At 38.5% G+C, this 23,364-nt stretch overlaps 1 non-coding gene across 1 annotated transcript; it reads right to left on the bottom strand.

Annotated features, from left to right (window-relative positions):
* Window positions 1–18,220: 18,220 nt before the first annotated feature.
* On the bottom strand, window positions 18,221–18,292 carry TRNAK-UUU. Its single transcript has one exon. It is a non-coding gene; the product is annotated as a tRNA-Lys (tRNA).
* Window positions 18,293–23,364: the final 5,072 nt, after the last annotated feature.

Here is a 23,364-nt window from a genome sequence, read left to right as displayed (position 1 = left end):
TTCAAGAATAATAATATGGTGTCTAATAATCCATTTCCTAGGATAATCGGGTCCGAATACCAGCTTCTAAAATTTTACGGTTCGTGACCGGCACGAACGATCGCAACTTAATAACAACTATACTTCCTTCAAAAAAATTATTTTGAAGCATCGGTCACTTATCTTATGAACGTCATAGCTTAAAGACATATTTTCTGAACCTCAAACTTATCGAAATAGACGAGGGGTTACAATTGTCCACAATCAATTGTTCAGAGTTAACAGATCAAAAGTCATCATCATCAAGATTTGTCTTTTCTCTTCTTTAGTTTCTTCTTTCCTTCATGCTCTCATGATTTCCTTGATCTCTCTCAAAATTTCATCCAACTTTTGCATTTGCTCTAAGTGCAATTGGTATTGAAAATTTTGGAGGGATCTCCAATCAGTGACCGGGGTGAACCAGCTTGGAATGTTGAAGGTAGAGGAGTTGGGTCTTGCTCTCCAGGTTGTGGTGGAGGTACAGACGGTCCGGGCTCTCTCGGTGGTGGGGAATACATTGAAGAATCCAACGGCGAGTATATTTCCGAAAGAGACGGGGAGTTGAATGACATCGGAGAAGGAGTGAATCCTGGGGATGTCATGGGCGTGTTAGCGTGATCATCCGCCATCTCCTCATCTACCCTAGTTCGCACTAATTGTCTCAAATGAAGTTTTGCGACGTCCTCGGGAGATAAAGGAACTATATGCGCTCCTGGAAGCCGATGTTCGAACCAATTCATTTTCATTTGATTGCCCAGGGAGACGCACAGCCTTGTCACCAAGGGGCCTATGAAGATTGCCCTGGCTGACTCTTGCTGTTGTGCAATAAGCAAGTTTCTACAAATCGCGCTCATGTTCACCAAGTTCCCGGTGTCCATACTCCAAAGCATGAACAGCTCTACCTTTGAGACTCGGTCATATGTCTCAGGCCTTCCTTCCCAAGAATGAGCGATCACCTTCCATAAACCTTTAAATCCTCCCTTACAATCTGAGAGACTCTCACTCTTGACCCTTCCCATTCGACTCCTTGCCTTGCAATCTTTGACCAATATGTCCTCGGTATATCTCTGTCTCCAAAGTCATGCCTCAGTCTCCTGTACCAGTGCTTCGACTGGTCTTCCTCATTGTAGAATCCAATGAGAACTCCCAAATGGTTGGCCGATATGTTATAGTCCTGGTTGAAGAGTCTAAACTTAATGGTGGGGCTGTAGAGATCTCCAGCTATTCCATCAACTTTCAAGCTTGCGATAAACTCATGTACTAGAGGGATAAAAGTATCCTGTCTCCAACTTAGCAGGTTGTTCCAATATGGCTCTGCAATCAACCTCTCCAGTCCATATTTGCACTCATAATCCTCCAGTACTTTCAAATCCACATACCTCCATTGCACAATAGGGTAGTTTAACAATTGCCTGTACCGACCTAGCATGGTAGCAGTCATCAGCAGAATTTGAGTTCCGATGGGTACTTCTATGTAATGAGTGTCAGCGTCCCTGGCATTGTTTTCATCTGCAGGAGCTTTCCCTCTTTGGAGCCTTTGAGCAATCTGTTGTGCAAGGTCATATGGCGAAGACATCTTTTCCTATATCATAGGTAACCAAAGCAACACAAGGAAAAACACTTGCCAATCTTAAATATTGATTATGAACAATATTGCACATATCTAAAGAAAAATCATAAGAATTTACTGCATGCAACCATCATTTTGATATCCATCAACAATTCTATCCTATACATGCATTAACTAGCTCATACCATTCCATACTCATTTCATAATCAAAAGGTCAACATATGGTCAACTTCATCTTCTACCTCTAGACTAGCTCAAGGTTGAAAAATGGAAGTAACATGAAAGTTAAAATTGGACCATCTAACTAGTAAAATATAGCAATGTAGTGCCTATAGAGTAGGAAAGTTGCAAACTTTACCCACCATGCTCACTATATCAACAAGGATCTCATCATGACAAGAGAATACCCAAATCAAGCAATTCAAGATCTAGTCACAAAGAGATGTTAAAACATGAAATTTCTAGTCTATAGAAGTAATGTAGGCTCAATACAAGTCTATCAAGTCATCTCATAACAATATATCTCAAGAAAAATGTCATACAGGAAAAACCCATAGAGATGTTCTTCAAAAATAGGACAAGTTCTTCATTAACCAAGTAAATAGCAAAGAAGAATATGTTCATACCTTAGAAATGACTTAGAATCCTTGAGAAAAGTTGAGAGACTTGGAAGGAAATGCTTAGAAAGTGTATATTTTCAGCTTGGGAGAGTTCTTGCTCGTGGTGGGGAAGAAATGAAGCAAGGAAAGGGTTTTAAACCACTTCGCGCGAAAATCCGCGAAAAAGTCTGGTGCCCGTCTACGCATGCTACCACGCGTGGTAGTGGGCGTGGGAGCTCTCTGGTTTTTTCCCACGCTTGCTCACACGCGTGTGAGCGGCGTGGTAGCTCTTTGGAAGTTTTCCACGCCTAGCCACACGCGTGGTGGTGGCGTGGAGGCGTGTTTGTGCAAAGCTTACCTCGGTTTCCCCCTTATTCATTTGCTAGTGATGATGTGTGTCAATTGATTGCGGGCAACTTATAACTCTCGGGTGTTTAATCTGTACTTGTTAGCTCAACCGAGATTATAGAATCATTATTGAAATAAGACTAAGTAAAACACACTACATAGAACAATAGAATTTTAAAGAAACAGTAAAATAACATTGGGACTGCCTCCCAAGTGCGCCATCTCTTCCTCACACTCCTTTTCTTCATCACTCCACTCTATTGGGTTAGAAAAATCACTCACACTCTCACACGAATAAAATGAAGCATCATCCCTTTCACTCACCAACTCACTCTCACCTAAGACAAAGGATTCATCTTCTAAAAAGTTAAAGCAATCATACTCATATTTAAACAAAAGAGAATCCTTACAATCATCAATCAATATATCAAAGCTTTTAATGGAATCATCCTCCCTAAATTTAAAGCAATCATAATCACATATGATAAAAGTATCAATGCGAAGGGAGTCATCCACAAGGGTGTCTTTAAGAAGAGCACAAGGATTTTCAAAAATATTAGCACAAGAAGGATTAGGAATTTTACCACATGTTGGCTCTTCATCTTCCCACACTAGTTCAATGTCATCATCCTCACTTTCCATCTCTACCTCCTTTTGATTTTCCAATTCGAAAATTGGAACTTCTTCAAGCACCGGGGCATAACAATCCATTTTCTCTTCAACATTCTCCTCTTCCCTAGCATCTTGCGCGTTTTCATCCCCTTGTATAGTCCTTGGATGGGACTCCAAAGTGGGGATGTCATCTATGATGGTGGAGTTAGCTCGGGACTCATTCATTTTCATGAGCTCCTCCATCATAGATAGCATCTTCGTTTCAACTTCTTCTAATGGAAGTCCTTCTTTCCGGAGGGTAGCGAGATAGTCCTTTAGTTCGCTCTTGATTTCGGCTCTTAGTTTAGCCGTATCCTCCTTGGCCATCCTAGTGAATTCATCAATTTTTGCTTTTAGAATTTCAATTCCATCGTTGGCCAGTGGGATATAATCACAATGATCTATATGGGTATTATATGGGAAAAAGGGTAGTGCTTCAAAGGAATGGGTAGTGTTGTTTTCTTGGTGAATTTGTGATGGATGTGGGTAGTAGGTGTTTACGTGGGAAGTAGGGAATGAATTTGACTCATGAGTATAGCTTGGGTCAAGTTGTTTCATCATTTGCACAAGCTTACTCTCTATGTTTTGGGATATTTCTTTGGAGTTTAACGAGTCAATTTCTTGGAAATTGGGTGATTGTGAAGGGTAAATTTTTTTAAAAGGTGGAGGTGGTGTTTTGTATGGATGTGGGGGATGTTTAGGTGTATTAAATGGATATGAATATGGAGGTGGTAATTGGTGGTATGGAGATGGGTAAGAGTATGTAGGTGGGTAATGGTATGTTGGTGGAGGGTAAGTATAGGTGGAATGGGGGTAATAAGGATATGGTTGGGGTTGAGGATTCCTATAGGATTGTCCTCCATGATGTGGGTAATCATGGGGATTCATTATAGCACTTATTGGCAAGCTTCAGGAGGTTTGCTTAAGGAGAAATTCCTGCACAGTAGCTTAACCAACAACAAATAATTTTGCAACTAAAAGTAGTTGCAAGTGAGCACAAGATATACAAGGCAATTTAAGCTCACTTTCTTAAACAAGGAACAAAAGTAAGTAAATAAAATAAAATAAACAAAAAGAAAGCAATTCAAGAACTCTTAAAATTCTACTTCTAAGATGTCAACACTATTCGAAACCGTTTGCCATCCCCAGCAACGGCGCTATTTTGACGATATGGTTTGTATGGGGTGAGTGCGAATGTGAAGGTGTAAAGTTGTAAAACGAAGAGTCAAGACTCCCTGAGTGTCGTGTCTCTCAAGGATGACGAATGGGAATCGAATGGGTATGATGGCATCTAAGAGGTAGAAGGAAAAGAGTTACTGGAATGGCTAGGAGTTGGATTCATTGGTAAAAGAGTAAGGTTGGTAAAAGGTGGTGTGAAGTAAAGAAAAAGTAAAGAGGAGATTGGGGCTTTAGACTTTTCCATGTGGTTTATCTTTGGTTGGTTATGTGAATGCAAGTTGTGGAATAGACTAGGGAGTTCATGGCACACTACCAAGTGACGTCACACTTTGGACTCCCACATCCTCATTCGGTTGGGGCATTTCATCGAGCACTTTGTCTACCACTCCTCTCGGGTCTTGTCCTTTCAGACTAAGAGCGGAGATGTGGGTGAGTGAGGCTCGTGGGTGGCCGTTATCGCGCGCACACTCACTTCCTTTGGGTTTGCTACCTAATGTGCCCACAAAAGGCACAAAGCTTAAAGAACATCATCCACACAAGTTTAACATCCAACAAGCAAGAAATTCACAAATCAAAACAATAATATTAAACATCCACATAGATCTACCATGGGGCCACAAATCCCCTATCTAATCTACTCTAGCATACTAAGAAACAAGAAAAGGAAAAGGGAATTCAAAGAAACAAGTATCGAATTAGAAATTGAAGAGAATGGTTACCACCTCTTGAAAAAGAGGGTCTTACAACCTTGATCTTGAATCTCAATCTTCCTTCTTGCCCTTGATCTATTCTAACTATGAATGGAAGGAATTTTCCCCCAAAAGGGGAGAAACCCTCTAGATCTAACGATCCTATTCTATCAATTTTCTGATCTAAAACTCTCCTCCCTTTTTAGGTTTAGGGCAAAAGGGATTTATATAGGTGACAAAGAAAAGGAACAAATTTCCCAAAATAGCCCTTGGCCCGACCACGCTTGCTCACACGCGTGTGAGTGGCGTGGTGGCTCTCTGGAATAATTCCACGCCCAGCCACACGCGTGTGAGGCTGCGTGGGGCGCTACTGCATTTCGGCTTGTTTGTCTTTTGCTCTATTTCAGCTTCAAATCCCTCTCCAACCTGTGAAATACTTCAAAAATCTTTCTGGAAATGTTGTTAGAAGAAATTGATCGCATTTGAGCTGAAATGCATGCAATTGTTGTAATTGGATGTCAAAAGGATGGGCTTTTAATCTAATAGAGACCCCTTATAAGTGCTATCCTTGGTGCTTATCAGAGACACAGCATGAGCGTGACCTAGCAGTTCAACGACCTTACTGGTTGGCTCAAACTCGGCTGGGCCCTATGGTGAGTCTTAATAAAGAGGTACTTGAAAGAGTGCGCTCAATCGCATAATACCCATTGTTCATGATTGGTTAAGGCGACAAGTTGGCCCAGATATGCCTTGATCACCCACACAATGAGAGAGGCATATGGAAGGTACTGATGAGAGTAATGTATTGGACGCTTGTCATGCAAGAAATAACCATAGAGAAAATAACAATATGGAAAATTTGGATAAGTTACCAAGAGGCGTGTTAGCTTACATTAGAGGGGAGATGCCCAAATGGAAAAAAGAAGCAACAAGTCCCCTGACTCGCTAAACTAGTGGACTTGTTGGTCACAACCTAGCCTAGATAATTCAGGAGGTTTACTCGATTAGTCTACGGGTCCTCGAGAGTCAAAACTACAACAGTAAAACCAATCCCAAAGAGCACATCAACTCTTATTTTGACAATATGTTGATGATGGGTGTGTCGGACGCCATTATTTCCTGAGTGTTCTTCTCCATGCTGACGGGCAAAGAGATGGAGTGGTTCAAAATGCTCGAGCCATAATTCATTAACAACATCACCGATTTAGCAGGTCTATTCACATAGTGATTCGCGACATCTAATGTCAGCAAGAAAACATTTCACGCTTCTTAACATTGTTCGACAAGGAAACGTGACTCCATGATAATTAACTCGCATGAAATATATGAGGAAACCATGTAACGAGAGAGCGATTGCACTCAAATGCTGGAGAAGCCAACTCAGTTAAAATGCCAGAGGAGGCAGGGTCCAGTAGGGAAGATCACTAACCAAATTCCAGACAAGGAGATCGTTTGGCAAATGGTCCAGACCGAACAGCCGTTCCCTTTACCCATCTCAACAGACCACTAGTCGAAGTGCTAGACTATGCCTAAGCATGTCATCGCATTTAGCAGCCACTATAAGAAAAATTCAGAGATCCAATATAACAAATTTCGTTACAAAATCGCAACGAAAATTGCAATCGAAAAAAAATTTCGTTGCAATTTTGGTGTAATTGTAAATTTTGTCTCCAAAAAATAGAGGGAAACATTTTGCAACTAAAAGAGTAATGGAAAACTAAATTTGTTGCAATTTTTGCTATAGAATTTGCAACGACCTTCAATCCCATTGTAAAATTTTATTAATTTTTAAAAGTTAGTTGTTTCACAACAGAACACGATGTCAATGCAAAAGTATCCTAACAACAAAATATTTTGCAACAAAAAATTGCAATAGAATGTATTTTCCATTCTAAGTCCTAAAGGAAAACGTTGGGAATGCCTCCCAAGCGCGCCACGTTTTACGTCACTGGCTAGACGTGGTTGCTCTATCCTTCGAAGCACACCAATTTCGGGACCTTATCAAGCGTCCCATGCACCTTTGCCTCAAGGAATGCCCCAAGATGTTGGATATCCTTGAATTCCCTTGTTTCCTTATCTCTTCCACCCGAAAAGATCTTTTCATTCTTAGCATAAGGTTGATACCATATCTCCTCACTCCCTTTCTCAATTTCAAACTCGGTAACATCCCTCCGCTCAACACTCTCAAGTATGTCAAAGGTGAAAATCCCTTCGTTTTCCACCATCTCTTCCTCACATTCACTCATCTCATTTCGGCGCTCAATTACACTCAAAGACAACCCCTCATCCTCACAAGAGTAAAATGAAGCATCATCCCCCTCACTCATCAACTCTTTTTCAGACAAGTCTAAGGATTCATCAATCAATATATCACAAGTTTCTACGGAATCATCCTCCCGAAAATTAAAGGAAGCATAATTACAAGTAGTAGAAATATCAATGCAAAGGGAGGCATCCTCATAAGGAACACAATTATCATTATCAAATGAATCAACACTCCCACACTCATTAATAGAATCATTATTAACAAAGCCTATGGAATCATCCTCCCGGAAATAAAAACAAGTATTATCACAAGCATAGAGATCATCATTGCATTTCAAAGGGTAGTCATCCACACATGTGTCAAGAGTGTTTTCAATGAAAGATTGAGCACAAGAATTTTCTAGAATATTAGCACACGAAGGATTAAGAATGTTACCACAGGTCGGCTCTTCATCTTCCCACAGTATCTCAATGTCCTCATCTTCACTCTCAATCTCTACCTCTTTTGGATCTTCCAATTCAAAAATTAGGACTTCTTCAAGCACCAGGGCATAACAATCCACTTTCTCTTCAACACTCACCTCTTCTCTATCATTTTGTTCTTCAATCGCATGTACAATCCTTGGTTTGGCTTCCAAAATTAGGAGATCATCTACAATGGGGTAGTTAACCCGTAATGAACTTGTTTTCACGAGTTCCTCCATCATGGATAGCATTTTCGTCTCAACTTCTTCCAATGGAAGGCCTTCTTCCCGGAGTGTAGCAAGATAATCGTTCAATTCGCTCTTGATTTCGGCTCTTAAATTGGCCGTGCCCTCCTTGGTCATCCTCGTGAATACTTCTATCTTGTCCTTTAGAATCTCAATTTCGTCCTTGGCCGGTGGGATATAATCCCAAGGATTTGGTGGGGTAAAATATTGAATGGAAGGTGGTGTTTCATAGAGATGTGAATAATTGTTTTCTTTTTGAGAGTGTAGTGGAGGTGGGTAGTGGTTGTTTAGGTGGGAATAGGGGAAAGAATATGGCTCGTGAGTATAGCTTGGATGAATTGATAAGCTTCCAAGAGACATATACATTTGAGTATAAATAAGGGTAATTTATAGCATTTTTAGCATCCTTATGTGATTAATCTTATGATCTTATGTGCTTTAATCCATTAACCACACATAAAAGCTACCCTTGGTGCATTTCGAGACATTCCACAGGTCCCGGGAGCCGTTAGGAACGAGAAATGAGCAAACCGAGCAAGACAGGAGCCCCGGAGGACCCAAGAGGATGCATTCACGCGTGAACGCTTTCCAGTAGCCGTTCACGCGGCCGTTCACGCGTGAAGGTTGCGTGAACGCTTTCTAGTAGCCATTCACGCGGCCATTCACGCATGAAGGACGCGTGAACGAGACTTTGCAGAGAAATTATTTTTAGGGCAAATTTTGGGAGACTATTTAAGGAGGCTTGATAGAATTTTCAATGGAGACTCTTTTTGGAAAGGAGGAGAACATTTTTAGATTTATTCCATTCTTAGATTAGGTTTTGCATTTTCTCCTTGTAAATGAAGAATTGAAGCTTGGATTGTAGACTACATTTCATTTACTAGGTGATTTCTATTGGAATCTTATTTCTATTTTACATATCTTGTTTTTGGATTGAATTAGCTTATGATTTTGAATTCTTGATTATGTGTGGCTAGTTTAATCTAGGGATTGGATTGTGTGAATCTATGTTACTAGTGTGAAGATCTTATTTCTTATTGTGGATTTCATTGCTTTGATGTTGGAAAAATCTATTCTTGTTTATTGATTGTTGTTTTGATTAGATCTTGCATAGATTTGGCCAATCTATTGAGAGATTGAGATCTTGACTCTATCATGGTATTGATTTGATTTGAGTTGAAGTTTTTTTCAATCTTAGATCCTATGGAATTCCATGGTTAGGAGTAGTAGAAATGTGTGTAGCTAAGGTGTTTGATAAAATGTCTCTTAGAAGCGCTACGAGAAAGAAAAGCACCCGAACGGAACAAATGGCTTCTACAAGCGCTATGAGAAATTCTCAAGGAAGAGCAACAGCTATACCAAATCTACCCCTAGTTCCAATTAATCGACCTGGACAAGACAATCAGAATGACCCAATATTAGAAGAACCGCAGATTAACCTAGTGAATCCACCGGAGCAAATTCGAGTAGATGAATATTATGAAGTACAACAAGAGCAACAAAGATCCATAGCAGACTACATGACGCCAGAATTTAACATGCATAACTCCATTTACGTACGACCATTGGAGAACATAAACTTTCATGTGCACCCTACAATCCTCACTTTGGTTTAGAACAATCAGTATGCAGGCTTATCTTTAGAAGATCCACATGCGCATATTACTAGAATTATTCGAGCTTACGGGATGTACAGACAGGAAGGAGTAAGTGAATAGATCATCAGACTGAAATTATTTCCATTCTCAGTAATTGGAGGGGCAGCACGATGGCTAGAAAGTCAGGATGACCATCACTTCAGATCTTGGCAGCAGTTGCATAAAGAATTTATGAACGAGTTTTTCCCAATCACCAAGACCATGAGGATTCGGAGACATATCCAAGAATTCAAGCAAGGTAGATTGGAGAGTTTAGCAGAAGCCTGGGGGCGATTTAAGGTTTTAAAAAAACAGTGCCCGCACGATCTAATGCATCCCTGGGATGTAATCAGTTCATTTTATGGAGGCTTGACTGGCGAAGGGAAAAATGCTCCTTGACTCATCTTCGAGTGGTGCATTTGTCTCATTAGCATTGCTAGAAGCGGAAGAGCTAATTGAAAGAATTTCGAAAAATACTGCGTGTTGGTATGACAGAAGAGAAGAACATGGTGGCATGTATGAGGTCAACAGTCATGTAGCAAACTGTGATACCCCGGATTTAATTCAAGCCTTGAACACTGGTAATTATTTCTACCGTGAGATTAATTTTATTTAATTGGGCTCTGTTCCTTAATAAGGATATATTTCCTATTCTAGTTTATTTATTTAATCAAAGGGCCAAATTCCTTGATTTAATCTTATAAGGGATTTTCCCATTTGGACCTTTTATTCCTAATAAGTAAATTAAATATTTAATGGCCCAATTTTTGAAGGACAATGTTTTATATTCATCAAATTAATATTTGATTTGAATAAGCCCATTTCCTTATTCTAACACCCTAATGATATATATAATGTGTATGTAATGATTTTTCCCAAGTTCATATAAAAGCCTTACAATAATAATCCCTAGCCCTTTCTTCTTCCTGCAAAAAGAACCCCCATCACCCTTTCATTTCCTAAGAACCCTAAACATACACTATCTTCTATCTTAGCAAGACTCCAAGAAAGGTTGCTCTTTTAGGAGTCTTGGTGCTTGGGTAAATATGAATCCTTAAGTAGATTGCATTCCTTCTCATGTTTTCATAGTCTTTTACAAGTTCTTATTATATTTTCTTTGGGGATTCTTTAGGGTAATGATGATCAAGGAGGTGAAGGAGACTTGAGGGATTGAGCATAGAGGTGGGGAGTGCTTCGATTGTTAGAAGCTTCAAGAGGTAATCTTCCATGTTACACTAAAACCTACTTTCACTCATAAATCTATGGATATTATTTGGTGTTTGGAATCCTGTGGAATTTCTTGGTGTTTTAGCCTTTGTTTTGTTGGATTGTGAACCTATCTTGTGGATTATTTGACTTGTGTTCATTATCCTTTCATTGTTATGGATTCCATGTATTATTTGACCTCTGTGATGTGTAAATCTGGGAAATCTGAACATATTTCGTATTTTGGATTGGATTATTGTGTATTTTATTCTGGCGTGGGAGTAGTGTACTAGGATTGCACTTGCGGTGCATTCCGGCGGTATAATGTGTCCCGCTAGTGTGTTCCGTACGTGTAAGGGCAGTGTGGTGCGACGGAGTGTGGGAGTCCGCCGAGTGGTTCCGCCTCTTCTTGCGAAAGAGTGCGGCGGAACACGGGGATTCGCCAGTGTGTTCCGTCTGTGGGCGTGGAGTGGATCAGCGGTCTAGGTTGTTCCGCCAGGACGTTCCTTCAATTCATTTCTAGTTTTGTTCCAGTAGCTACTTTATTGGTCTGTTGACTCTGTTGATTCATCTTTGATTCTAGAATGTGTCTTGAACATATTGTTGAGTATTCCACCTTGATTGTTGAGTATTTATTCATGATCTTTGGTCAATTATCTTGACTTGTTGAGTTAGTATTGTTGGCTGATTCCTTGGTTATTATCCTGAGTATGTACTATGTTCATATCCTGAGTTGAGAACTATTGGTGGAGTAATTTCTGTTGGGAATGAATCTGAATTTGGTATGTGGAGACCTTGAGTCCTTATGAGTATGTCTTGGCTTATTGATTCTTTAATAACCTTGGGAAGTGGTTGGTGGAATTATGGTTTATTTGTGGATAGTGTTATGAGATGTAATACCCCGTATTTTCTTAACATTATTATTTTAATAAATATTCCCAATACGCTGCGATCGTACGTACCGGTCACGAACCGTAAAATTTTTGGAAGCTTGTGTTCGGACCCGTTTGTCCTAGGAAATGAATTATTAGACACCATACTATTATTCTTGAATTTCCTATTTAATTAAATCAGCTCATAGTAGCGAAAATTTATTTTGATCGTACATCGCTAAATTTCGCGGTGTACCGAACTTAGCCCAATTTTGAGGTTTAGTTTGAGATAAAATTTTTGGTTTCAAAATTTTTGGATTTAGATTATTTTCTACTGAGAATTCATCTGTTTCAATCCCGGTCAGTATAAGCTAAGATATTTATTCTACTTACCACTAGAAAGTGACACATGTCACTAATTTTCACCATGTATTATTATTATATTATTTTAGAGTTGATATAACTAGCTTAAGTCTTCAATTTTATCCATTTTCCCCTCAAAAATTCGAAATTTCCAAGAGGAAAACAAGAGAGAATATTTCATCTTCATTCTTGAGTTCAAGCTTCAACAACTAGGGTTTTCCATATCAAGATCATCTTTGTTCGGTAAATTTCTATTTTAATCGGTTCAAAAGTTTTGTCCTCCGTCCTAGATCTTGAATCCAAGTATAGTTTTCTTAAAATATGTGGTTATGATGTTATATACTTCCTAGGATTTGTAGGAAAATTTTGAGGTAAGAAAATCCTATTTTACTGATTATTTTAGTATAGTTAGTGTTCTCAAGGATCTAATATTATGTATGTTGTGGATAATTTATGGATTATGTAGAAGAACCAAAGGAAGTGGAAGAGTGAGCATCTAGAGGAAGTTAATAACATTTTCAAGAAGATAAGGTAATCTTTATGTCCACCAAAACCTTTTTCCACCATGATATTCATGAATTTCTTGATAAAGTATGGATATAAAGATTTTAGTAGATGAAATTTGGTGTGATTGTGGTATAGCAAGAGTATATGTGTAGATATGGGTATGATATGTTGTGGTGAATATATGAAGAAGACTTGTATAAATATGTAGAATCTTATATATATACATATATACGTGTAATATTATTATTACACTTGTGAAAAATATTGACATGAAACTAAGACAGATTTCTGGCTGTAACTTCCGAGAATTTCTGGGAAAAATCGGTAAAGTATTTTGATCCAATATTTTTTTATACATGTAGTTTTATAAGTGTAGAACCTACATATAAAATTTCATAATTTTTGGAGTAGTATAAGTATGGTTTCCGAATTATTTTCCAAAACTGGTCCAGAGAGAAGAAAATTCCGGACAGCACACTGCCAAGGGCAAAAATGGAATTTTCTGTGTTAATTCGTGAACCAAAATGACCAAAACTTTTTATGGACATCAAGTACTATGAGTTAGGGTTCTACCATAAAAATTTCAAGTGAAAAAGAGTTCGGGAACTATCTTTACCGGCTCAATCTTTCAGACTGCGCCAAGCTGAAATTTTCTTATAAGGAGGTGGTATTATGTATATGAAACCTATGTATATACGTGTAGTATATATATTTATGTGTGTAGTATATATATATATATATACACGTGTGATGTGTGTGTGTTTAAACTATATATATATATGTACATATATGAGTATATATGTATAATTAAATAAAGGTTGTATCTCTGTATATATGTGCGGTATGTGTACTTTATGTGAGTATGCATAAATGTGGAAAATGTTATGTTAAATGCATATATACATATGTGTAGTGTGATGATGGGAAATGTGTTGAGCAAAATGTTTTGAGAGACAACACCATACACGAAGGTAGGTTTATACTATTTAAAGTGTGTTATGTGAGAAAGTAAAGAATGAGATAAAATGAAATTATGGTGTGAGGTTGGAGACTATTCCTTTTAACATTCACAATGGATTCACAAACATTGGGCCCTGAAGTGATTGGTGTTAACCACGTTGAGTAACCTTGTAGAAACAGATCCAGGGTTACTAGAGCTAGTGACTAACCTGCGGGCTTGGAATCCCGACAAGGGGTGTGCACACTAAAGGTCCTAGATCTGCTTCCCCTAGTTGGAATAACTAGGTTGTGGTGAGGTGGTGGAAACGAGAAGGAAATTGTGGCGTTAATCGGAATATCTTTAACGTTATTATGGTAAAAGCTGGTTATTTCTATTTAAATGTTTATATGATTATGAGTACGAGTATGAGTATGGGTATGATTATGAGTATGATATTGTGTATACAGGTGGAAATTGTGATTATTGGCACATATTTTCTTTGAAACAATAATGAGGAAATGAATATCTCTTATATGAGAAATCTTGTTGAAAATGGGTTATCATGTGAAATGAACTGTTTTTCGAAAACAAAGAATAAAACTATTTTCCAAAACCATGATTTTACACGGTGGAGTAGGGATTACTTAGCACTATGTGCTAATTCTGTTTTCCAAATGAATTTCAGGTATGGAATAGATCTTGATATCCGAGAGCGATAGAAGAGAAAATGGATCTACTCTTGATGATAGAGATCACTATGGTTTTTGAGTTGTATATTACTGGGATGTAAGGCAGTAATAGTATGTATTAATATGGATAGTAGATGTAAAGACTACCTTAGCATCTAAGTTGTAATAAACTTAGGTGTGGAGTAGCACCTCTGGATTTTATGCGCTTCCGTTTTGGGAAATTAGTAATTATGATTAATTATGCCTTTTAGTATGATGGAAAATCTGGGGGTGTTACATGAGAGGAATTGTTTGGGCTATATGCCTCTGTGGTAATGGGCATTGTATGCCTCTGTGGTCGGGCTTTGTGCCTCTGTGGTAATGGGCATTCTATGCCTATGTGGTTGGGCTTTGCGCCTCTGTGATTGGGCATTGTATGCCTCTCTGGTTGGGCTTTATGCCTCTATGTTGTGATATTGGTATGGTGATATTGGTATGGTAGTTTAGTATGGTGGATTGGTATGGTGGTTTGGTGGATGTGGTTTGGATCTCATTCTTTGTATTGTGGTTTTGGGGTCAAGAGTGTTGTGAGATTGTCCTTGGTTGGTTTCATTTGTGGTTATTAAGTTGAACTTGTGACTTAGTTGGTATCTTGTTATAGAATTGCTATCTTATGCATTCGTTACTTGATGTTGGATTCATTTGGAAGTGTCCTTGGTTTGTGATTCATTCAGCTTGTTGTTGTTGAGTCATCTGATTTTAAATAAAGAACAGTTTCGTTGGTGCGTATATTCTATACGTGTGTGTAAACCTATTTACAAACCATACTATACTATGTATTTTCTCACGAGTGTGAGTGGTTGATTGCTTAGCATTCCCTTGCTAATGTTTTCCTAAACTGTTTTCCAGGTATGGAGTAGTCTGAGCCGAGAGTGTGCTAGTGATAGACGTGCTTCATGCTATGCTTAGACTAGTGAACTGTTTTAGACGTTTTCGGGCATGTGTGCCTTAGTTTATGGTTTCTGTATTTGACTATTACAACTATCTTTACTTTATGGATTGGTATCATGGATTTTTAGCCTGTGCATCTAGAGTTGGATTTTCTAGATGTGGCATGGCACCCGTTTAAGTTTTAGTATACTTCCGCTTTGTTATCTTGTTAGTTCTAAGATTGCTAGCTTTTGTATTAAGTTTATGCCTATCTCAGCGTGAAAAAGTTAGGGGTGTCACAGTTGGTATCAAATCCTGTGTTGAGGTCTAAGTAGGAATCCTAGGGCTTGAACACTTGAGACTCTAGGACTTGATCAGTAGAAGTTAAGAGAACGTGACTCCTAGGACGTGTGGGAACTAGGACTCGCGATGAAGACTCGTTTTACTTGTATCTTGCTTTTATTTGTTTGCTTTGTTGCTTGTTTGTTGTGGCCGTGTTCTTACTTCTTTTACGCGAATTGGGATGGTCGATCGTCGCGCAACATACCTTTCTTCGTAGCTCGTATACCCTTCCGTAGCAACCTTGGTGCCACCTAAGAGGCGTGAGGATGTTCCTGACGTTCCGTTCGACGAGCAGTTGATGCAGAATCTCGAGCAACTGACGCAGATTTCGGAGTTCCTAGGAAACGCGATGGTCCAGAACAATCAGCGTGGGCAACCGGACCTAGTCCGGAGGGTGGCGGGACAGCACCCACCCTTCTACGCAGGGCAGAAGGATCTGGTGGTGCTCGAGGAGTGGATTCGCTCCTTTGACAAGATCCTAGTTGTGGTAGAGTGCCCGGAGGAGCGGCGTGTCGAGATGGCTAGCTTCTACTTGCAGCAGGAAGCCAGAGGGTCCATGAGGGTCCGGTGATGAAGCAGGAACCCGACTTCAGCTGGGAGACCTTCAAAGATAAGGTGCGTGCTCGCTTTTACCCCGCGCATGTGAAGGCGGCTATGCAGGAAGAGTTCTTGCACCTCAAGCAAGGTTCTTGGTCGGTGCAGGATTATCATAAGCGTTTCCTTGAGTTGGCTCGTTTCGCCCCGGTGTTGGTTTCAACGGAGGAAAGCAAGATTGAAAGGTTCGTCGCCGGGCTGAACTTGGACACCCGTATGGCGTTGGTTGTATTCAAGTTCCGGACGCTTAGTGAGGCCTACAGCAGCGCGGCGGACCACTACCGGGTGTTGACCATCTGGCGAGGAGTGCAGGACCGTCCTAAGAGACCCAGGGAGGGTAGTGCATCAAATTCTAAGAGGTATAGGCCTGGCGGCTCCGGTTCGGGGGGAAGCTTTCAAAGGAGTGGTGCTAGCAGTGGAGGCACATCTCGCCCTGGTTTGGGGCAAGGGCCTAGAAGCGACGGAGTGAGAGAGCGGCACTTTCATTGCAGGATGTGCGGGAGAGACCATCCCGGGAGAAATTGCGAAGGGCACTTGGTTGAGTGTTTCAATTGCGGTCAGAGGGGACATATAGCGTTCGAGTGCGTGTCCGGGAAGGGAGGATCGTCCCACCCCGGGCCAGGGGCGACCCCAGGGGTGCAGACTTCAACTCGTCCTCCGAAGGAAACCGAGGGCAAGAGAGGGAGCAAGCCGGGAGGTGGTCTTGGGGCGCAGACTGGACCGCAGCAAAGGAAGATCTTTGTCATGGGCCAAAGTCAAGCTGAAGCTAACAGACTGAATGAAGGTAACCCTTGGGCTTAATCTCTAGTTGCATTGCATGTAGACATATATTTTGGAGTTAATTTTAGGTTGCCTTTAGTCTGTTAAACCTTTAAGTGAACCATGCGAATCGCGTAGAAGATTCAGTTAGCATTTCGCTGGTAAAGCCCAGGAATTTGTCCCCAAGTTGCGAAGTGGGAAGTTCGTTAAATCAAGGTCAAGCAAAAGAGAGATAAGAAGAGAAGAAAAAGATAGGGACAAGAAAGTATCGCCATGTGCTCGTATGAGGACTCGAACCCGTAGTGAGGCGGAAGCAGCAAGGGAACGAAAATGTCTAAACAGACCACTAGACTAAGCATAGAACGAAGCAGATCTATCAATAGCGCGCTCTCGGCTCAGTCTACTTGATCCTAGCAACCATCACTTCTTGATCATCTATCAACCCAAAACCCACCACAAGAAGAAGGAAAGAGTTCATAAAGATAGTCAACAAAGGGGAGGAAATACAAGAAAAGGTAGGATCTTACCATGATCTTTCTTGAAGGACAATAAAAGAAGGATCTTTGCTTGAAATCTTGAAGATGAAATGAAGGCCAATCTTTGAAGGAGAAAAGGATGGAAATGGCGTGAAGAAGGGTAAGGGAAGAGAGAGAGTGAAATCTCTAGATTATGCTAAGTCTTGAATATATACCATAATACATATATACATATATGTATATATTAGGGTGGAAGATTTAATAAAGAATGGGCTTGGATCTATATAAATAGTAATTCTATGTACAAGAATAATTATTGGGCCAAATGATTCATCTCTTAAATAAATGAATACATAGAATAAGGAGAAAGCCCCTAATATTAGGAATTAAATCTCTTAGAAATAATATTAGGAATTAAATGTCTTAGAAATAATATTAGGAATTAAACATAAATTTCTTTTATTCACATTTTTATTTTTTTTCCATTTGATATTTTCATAACCTTTTTTTCTCTCCTTTATGGATGAAAACGATGCAAGTAATTTTTAAACTACATAAATCATAGCACTATCAACCTAGCACAAGTTGCAAATTAAGAAATACCTATTGCAAGTTTAAAATGAAGTGTTTTGACAAAAACGAAAGTGAAAGTAAATCCTTTGGAGGGATAATTCGCACATCTTGTTTTAATAAAGTTACACTAGTACAAATACGCAACGCCAATTCAGCAGCCATTGAACCCACGACCGTGTGGTTAAAAGTTGTGCCAACTAAGAAATTGAACCAATAACGACGTGGTTCAAGTCACACGCTCTACCACTAATGTAAGATATCACTTAAAGCTTTATTTAAAGGTCGAAAACAACACATGTAAAAATATAACAATACTAAATCTACCACCATCTGTGGGTATTGAACCCACGACCACGTGGTTAAAAGCCACACATTTTACCACTAAGCTAAGATGGCTAACTACAATGTTATTTAAAGCTTTATTTAAAGAAAACAAAATAATTATAGATTTATTACTTAAGACATGATAATATCACCAAACCATGTGGTTAAATGCCACGCGCTCTACCAGTAAACTTCTAACCATAGCCATGATAATATTTTCTTTTATTCATACCATTATACATGAATTTCTATTATTCACATTTTTAGTTTTTTTTTTCCATTTGATATTTTCATAACCTTTTTTTCTCTCCTTTATGGATGAAAACAATGCAAGTAATTCTTAAACTACATAAATCATAGCAATATCAACCTAGCACAATTTGCAAATTAAGAAATACATATTGCAAGTTCAAAATGAAGTGTTTTGACAAAAACGAAAGTGAAAGTAAATTCTTTGGAGGGATATATAATTCGCACATCTTGTTTTAATAAAGTTACACTAGTACAAATTAATACGGAACACCAATTCAACAGCCATCGAACCCACGACTACGTGGTTAAAAGTTGTGCGCACTACCACCAAGATAAGATGGCCAACCACGTGGTTCAAGCCACACGCTCTGCCACTAACGTAAGAAGATAAGATGGCCAACTAGGGAATTGAATCAATAACCATGTGGTTCAAGCCACACGGTCTACCACTAACGTAAGAAGATGAGATGGCCAACTAGGGAATTGAACCAATAACCACGGGGTTCAAGCCACACTGTAACACCCCCATTTTTCAAACCAAAATATTTTATTAAAAAGGGATTTATTTAATTAAAAATATCTTATAATTGTGGAAGCCCAAATCCAAAACTACAGAAAATAGGGATGCTACCGCCACGTTTAGATACAACTTATATCTAAACGCACAAGCTAAAACAACTACTAAAACTAACCCATAACTTATACTAGTACAATGAAACAACTATTAAATACAACCTCTAGATTATCTAATAAAATAAAACTCCAAATACTAATCTAGAAAGGTGTAAATCGCTCTCATGCTCTAAATCATGCAATCATCACCTGCAAAATTAACTAAGGGGGAAACAAAGTCAGCACGACGGCTGGTAAGACTTACTCCACCCCGTAAAATGTTTTGCACATAGCACATAACAGATAGGAGCATATAATTTGCACATATATAACCCCTTAAAATATTTTATTCTCATCGATATCAACATTCTTTAACCAATTAAAATATAACTTGAGGAACTCACACATCAAAATATAAATCATAATTTCTAGGGAATCAAGGCATTGCCTATCCATAATCCAAATTCATTCAACCGCTATTTCCTCAAGATTCACCATATAATCTTTTACGTCAACACTTCCATATAACATTTCCTCAAGGCATTTCACATTATCATCAATATTCAAAAGAATTTATTAACTCATAAAATATCCACAAAAAGAGAATAATCAATTCCTCAAAACAATCACCAAAGAGAGAATTCCAATCTCTCAATTAATTACCAAAGAGAGAATTCCAATCTCTCAATTATCCTCTTTTCAAAAGAGAAAATCTCACAAGCGTACATATTAAATTTCTCAAAGTCATCCACACTTTGATATATACAGTGTCAATGAGAAATGGGTACCAAATGAATAATTTTCAAGTTCTTAAAAAATAAATGCTTATAAACAGGGAGTTTTCTCGGCTCCCTAGTGAGTCAGCTTTCAAGTCACTGCTCACTCCTCAAAATAATAGGGAAGTTATTAAACCCCCTAGTGAGTCAGCTTTTACGTCACTGCTCACTCCTCAAGGTAAAAATATCAAATGGCACCATCCCCCATGACAAAACATATATATCATTAACCTTCAAAATTCACATCTTATATAAAAAATCATTGTACCCAAGTGGCTCGTCAAACTTTATACCTATTATGTGACTATAACCACAATAATTTTATTCACAACATCACACCAATTACTTAGCATCCAACTTACCACATATATTTTCACTATACAAGGTACCAATATCTTATACCCAATTATCCAGTAGATATACTAAAATACATAATCTGTGAGCTTTGCGAGAATCATGACTTAATACTCCAATTAACAAAACACATACACTAATGGCACTATATTTTGTAGGCAATGTGTATACAATTATATAAACAAAATGAAAACCAAATAAATTATATTTATTAATCATTCTCTCATACACAGTACACACGCACAATTATATATATATACGAACATACTTAATTCAAATATATTATTTACCTATACAATCCAATTAATATGAATTCATGTACTGACTATCACGTCGCAATCAAACAATTATCATATAGAATATAATATTCACAAAGATCATGAATCTGTAACACCCCAATTTTCAACTCTTACATTTATTACAAAATCCGTAATAAAACGCTGCGGAAGCTTACATCATATCAACAGAAAACCGGGTGCTACCGCCACACCTAGAGTGAATTCTATCACCTCTTTGACAAACTCCACTCTAAGTGCACAGGCTAAACTTACAACATTAATAACAATCCCTGTCTACATCAAAGAGTAGACCTCAACCTGTACTTCCCTTCTATTCCGAGCTCATCGGCTACAGGGGCCCACACTAATCTGCAACTGATAAGAAACACATTGAAGTGCAGTTAGCGCGACGGCTAAGTAAGGAAATCCGATGTCACTCAAAAGTAGACAAAGGTTTGAAAACATAATCATTTGGAAAATAGTATATCGTTCAGTGAATCAAAATCCACTCGTCTCGTAAGACAAAATCATTTCTTTCTCAAAGACGTTACAGAGTAACTCTTTACTCATTTTTAAAACTTCCTTAGTTTCATATAGTAAGAGTGAGGCCTACAACCTCGGGCCATGGCACTCCAGCCCTCCCGTAGGTTCCTCCCTTATCCCAACCCCGGGCCGTGGCACTCAAGCCTTCCCGTGGGCACCTCTCCTTATTCCAACATGACGACATAACGGCGAATAGACTTCGCTCTAACAATATAACGACCACTGGGCAAGGGCACTTAAAGCCACCCGTGGGTCAATCAAGGTCCTCCTCAACTTACTTTAGAAACTACGGTTTTGAAAACATGATTCTTCCTTCAATTTTTCTTACTCAAATCATTTCTTTTGGACATATTTCACCAATGAGTCCAATATTTGAAATCGGCTACCTCTTTAGCCCCTGAAGGATTTTCAAACATCATTTTCTCAAACAATAAGGTTTTGACAACCTTTATATCAAAATAGCATACGTTTTTCAACGTAAGTTTTCATAAACATTTTTGGATACACTTCATATGTCCATCTCACACTTAAAATCAACCAACATCCTTAACTATCGTCCTCAACAACTTTCACTATGATCAACACCATTAGATCATAACTTGAGGATATCGTACATCCAAATATATATAAATTCTAATAGGTAAGGTCATTGCCTAACCATAACCCAAAAATCATGAGATTATCATTTAATCTCCATCATTAATCCACGTCCTTAGCATCACCTAATCACCATTAACTCACTAACTACCTCACAATTATCATTAACACATCCATAATCATACTAAGCATAATTCAGAAAATTTCAGCTTGGCGCAGTCCGAAAGATTGAGCCGGTAAAAATAGTTCCCGAACTCTTTTTCACTTGAAATTTTTATGGTAGAATCCCAACTTATAGTACTTGATGTCCATAAAAAGTTTTGGTCATTTTGGTCCGCGAATAAACACAGAAAATTCCATCTTTGCCCTTGGCAGTGTGCTGTCCGGAATTTTTCTCTCTCTGGACCAGTTTTGGAGAAAAATTCGAAAACCATACTTATACTACTCCGATCATTATGAAATTTTATATGCGGGTTCTACACTTATAGAACTACATGTCTAAAAAAAATAGGATTAAAATACCTTACCAATTTTTCCCAATAAATCTCGGAAGTTACTGCCAGAATCTACCCTGATTTCCTTTCACTATTTTCACAAGTATAAGCCTATATGGACATAAATACAACATATACAAGCATATCCAAGCTATGAACATGTATACAAAAATATTCCCAAAGCTCCAAAAACACCATATTTCAACCAAAATCAATTATCCAAATTCAAGTGACTAATTCCAACTTAAGGGAATTCCTTACCTCAAAGGTTTATTAACACCTTAGGAAGAAATTGTTGGATCTTTCCCCAACTTTCACCTTAAAACCCTAGGTCCAAATCAACACCAAAACATCAAATATCAAGAAACTAAGCATAGATTCATAACCTAGGAAGGATTACAAGGCTTTCTACCGAATAAAATCGAAAACTTACCGAATAAAATTGAGAGTTGAGAAGGATTTTGGCTATGGAAGCAATGGAGGAAGAAGAATGGTGAAGATGATCTCTCTCTCTCTCCTCTCCTCTTCATTTCGGCAAAAGCAAGGGAAAAAGGAAAAAAATTGGCTTTTATACTACATCACAATCTTATGTGATAAGTTTGGAAAAAAAATAATAAAATAATAAAATATCTCCACAACTTATCAGTTGGGGTCCAAACAGATAAAGTTTCGGTGGAAAATAATCCAGATAGAATAATTTCCGAAACTAAAAATTTATTCCAGACTAACCCTCAAAATTGGGCTAGGTTCGGTACACCGCGAAATTTAGCGATGTACGATCAAAATAAATTTTCGCTGCTATGAGCTGATTTAATTAAATAGGAAATTCAAGAATAATAGTATGGTGTCTAATAATTCATTTCCTAGGACAAACGGGTCCGAACACCAGCTCCTAAAATTTTTACGGTTCGTGACCGGTACGTAGGTTCGCAGCTTAATAACAACTATACTCACTTATAAAAATTCTTTTGAAATATCTGAAGATCATAACTTAGGAATGTCAACGCCTTAGGATAATGTTAATAAAATACAGGGTATTACACTCTACCCCCCTTAAAAAGAGTTTCGTCCTCGAAACTTCCTTCTTATTATCCAAGGTTTCACAACTTACAAAAATTTCACAGGCTAGGCTCCAATCTAACCTCCAAAGATTCGAACCGCCTTAATTCCAACTTATCACAGAGCTTATCAACTTATATTTCCAAGACCTTATAACCTTAAGCTCTAATAGATTCCAC

Source organism: Ipomoea triloba, chromosome 13 (assembly GCF_003576645.1).
Source record: "Ipomoea triloba cultivar NCNSP0323 chromosome 13, ASM357664v1".
In the NCBI taxonomy this organism is placed as follows: domain Eukaryota; kingdom Viridiplantae; phylum Streptophyta; class Magnoliopsida; order Solanales; family Convolvulaceae; genus Ipomoea; species Ipomoea triloba.
Note: the sequence above shows the minus strand (reverse complement) of the source record. Positions and strands in the feature narration are given on the sequence as shown.